Below are 3,621 nucleotides of genomic sequence, written 5' to 3'. Positions count from 1 at the left end.
TGTGTGTGTGTGTGTGTGTGTGTGTGTGTGTGGTTAATACTCTTCTAGAACTTACATTTCTACCAAGCAGTGCTTTGTAATAATTATTTACAAGTACTTTAAACTGTTTTTGACTTAGATGTTCATATTTAGTGAGTAGCTCTTTTTGTTTTTATCTTTTAATCTAAGCACTGTATTTGGGAACTGTTCATTCACTGTATTTGGGACAAGAAAAAGCCTGATTTTGCTTTTTGATCAAGGTGATATAAAAAACAGGTTTGACTTCCTGGGAGATGTAAGGACCATAGCCCTCTCTAACTTGACTGACTCACCTGTGAATGTCCTGAGTGGGTTTGCTTACATCACTTACAAGATCTTCAAATCCATTTGTTGCTATTGGTCCTTTACTTACTATTTAGCAATTGTTACAAGATATTGCTCTTATTCGTTGATTTGTACGTTTGCACGAATAACCACTTTCTAACATTTGTATTGTTTCTTTCGTTTGAAATTTGTCAGGAGAAATCTCAGGTTTGTGAGTTAAACTCCCATACCCAACCCATGTCACTGTTGGGTGGGTTACTAGTTCTTAACTACCCCAGCTGGTTTTTTCACCTACAAACCAGTAAAATACTCACCTGGCTGGCAGATGTGAGGAGGAAATGGGGTCAAGCTAGTAGTGCACCATAAGGGTTTAATACACGTTCATTTCCTTTTGTTTTCCTAAGTTATTCCCTCCACAAATGTGGCTCTTGGTGACTTTATCTCCTTAAATTCCACTGCTCTACTAACATAAGACGCCAAATTAAATAAAGACCCTGTCTCTTGACCTCTTCATGTTATCATCCCAGTTGTTTCCACCAATTTCCAAATGAGGAAAATGGTGATTACAAAGTCACGATTGTATTTCATAGCAAGTCAGATAATTTTTTTTCAGAAAACAGGATTGCCAGTGAACTCTCTGTAGTTCCTGGAATTGAAGCATATTATTTCACAAATCTGGTTTTTGTAAAACTTGCACAGTGGTTAAATGTGCATTTGTTTTTTAGGGTCCAAACAACCTGCTAACCAGGCCTTCGTTAGCTGAGGGACCCTGGCTAAGTGACTTGACTTATACAAGTCAAATTTCCTCATTGATAAAAAGGAGAAAAGCATCTACCTAGAAAGGTTGTCAAGAGGACTTAATGAGGTTAAAAGGCGAAAGATTTATGCGATCTGAAGAGAAACCAGAGTATTAATGAGGTAAAGTGTTTGGCAAAATGCTTGGCACATGGTGCAATGACTTGAAGCCATTATTATTTTATCTGAAGATTCGTGAACAGTAGTAGTAGTCTTTAATATTTCTCTAAGATGTCACTGTGTTACCTTAGAGACTGTATGAGATAAAAAAATCACCTAAATGTGCTGTAGTGGCCAGATCAGTAGAGGTGGAGTCAGAAAGCTGGGCTTTCCCTGTACCGTCACTCACTTGAATTTGGATTGAACCCCACTCAGCCTCACTTTCCTCACTTGAAATTTGGGTATATATGTGTCCTTCCCACTTTGCAGTTTTGTGGCTGTCAGAGGGGATATTTGATTTGAAAGCACTTTGAAAATTGTTAAGTGCTGAACCAAATATCTAGTGAAGAATCTTCTCAGAGTATGTTTTCCATGTGAGGAACAGCTTGGGTTTGGGGGCCAGGTGGTCTGGAGCCTGATGCCAATTTCTCCACTTCCTTGTATGATCCCAGGCAAATTTCTGAACTTATATGTGTCTCAGTTTACTTACCTTTAAAATGAGGATAATCATAGCATTTCATGGGATTGTTTTGTGGATGAATGAGCTAATGCAGTAAAACACTATAGTAACCAATGTATGTAAGAGTTAAAGCATGTTAGCTATTATATTCTCTATTTTAAAATAGAGGAGTGGGGCTACTTTATCCTTATAATGCCTCCTAGTTTAAACATTCTTTGAGGTTTACATATGTCTTACTTTCTAGAACAAAAAGTGTTTTGAATGCTCTGGTAGCTCTCGCAATAACGGTCTTCTACTGAGAGCATTAAAATTTAGATGTATAGATTTTTGGCAATTTCTGATTACTTGGTATTAAGATGAAGTCCCCTAATTCCCATCATTTGTCACTAAATATCACCTGCTCAACTTTCCAGGAACCTGTGTCTGGCCTCAACTTTGTCTTGGGGTAGGTTTGTGATTCCCAAACTGTGTGCCAAGGAATCTGGGCATCACTATGAATTCAGAAGAGTGCTGAGGTACATTGTAAAATTTGGGGGGAGCTTGAAATCTGTCAGACACCTCATGATTTATTCATTTCATGAATTTCTAGCTTGAGATAATGCACAGTTTCAACATGATCACACTCTTTTTTTTTATGATATTATGTCATTGTGAGGCTGTGCTTTTTTGAGGTAGCTGCTGAAGGTTAGCAGAATGTGCCACTCCAAAATATGACTGTAGGAGTTTAGAATATGCCAACCCCAGATATGCCACTCTGACATACTGAATATTGATGTTACCAGACCCCAAAATTTGATTTAGTCTACCTGTGCACACTGGCCCAAAAGAAATGTATGGGTAGGAGTGTGTGGTATAGAACGGAGGTCTATGAAAGAGTTGGCCAATCTGGAGTGGCGGCGAGCTAACCCTCTAAAAGATCTGACTCCCTGATGGCGTATAGGTTATGGATTATATAGGGCAAAATCACAAAACACCGTGGGTTAGGGATATGGGGTTTTGCTGGGAGCTGATTGGTCGAGGTGAGGTAAGAGTAATAAATCATTCCTCAAGTCTTGAGGACAGCTCTGAGATCTGCTCTGGTGTTCTTCTGTCTGGTTTCATGGAAAGGTAGCCACGGGTCATTCCACTTTAGGGCTCAGAAGCTCAAACCTAACTTAGACCAAGATGTTATCTTTAGCCTGCCACAGGTCCAGACCTTGTGACCATTAGTCAGGGCCAGGCTTTGGTCTTCTGCTGTCTCTGGGGTTGCTGATTTTTAAGGGGAGAAGCTAGGTCTCTGAGGGGTGTAGAGAGAGAGGGAGTTATGATTTCTAGAGATAGGATTCAAAGCTCCATTTAATCAAAATCATAAGGACCCTTGGTTTCATTGAGCTGTAAGAACTTGAGAAATAGCAAATGCAGGGATACACCTTTTCTCCAAAAAGAACTCAATTGTTATACATCTGCTCTCTGAGAGTTTCATTAACCAGGGAAGATGACTCATCACAGGAGAGAAGACTAGAAGTCAGCACTGCACCCAGGCAAACTTTGTCACAAAGTTATTCTGTGGGCCTATTCATCTTTCTTATAAATCATTTATTTTCCCCTAGTAAACCTATACCCTCTCTCCTCTTTCCCTATTAAGATGGTGTTTAAGCCTGAATTCTAAGCTACCTCTAAGGCTTACTTATTTTCCCCTGGATAGCTCCCATGTCTGACAATTAAGTTCACGAACTCATCCTAGAAAAAATACCTTATTGCTGAATATCACTATGGTCACCTTCAAAGTACTCTTCTTGGGAAGCTATGCACCAACACCAGTTCCTTAAAAGCAATTTTGGAACTCTTTTTCTGGAATGGCCATCAGAGTTATCATCGTATTATCCTTGATATCCTGAATGTCATGAAAATGTTTGCCTGTCAAC

This window comes from Hipposideros armiger, unplaced genomic scaffold (assembly GCF_001890085.2).
Source record: "Hipposideros armiger isolate ML-2016 unplaced genomic scaffold, ASM189008v1 scaffold_131, whole genome shotgun sequence".
Lineage (NCBI taxonomy): Eukaryota > Metazoa > Chordata > Mammalia > Chiroptera > Hipposideridae > Hipposideros > Hipposideros armiger.
This window is presented reverse-complemented; position numbering follows the sequence as displayed.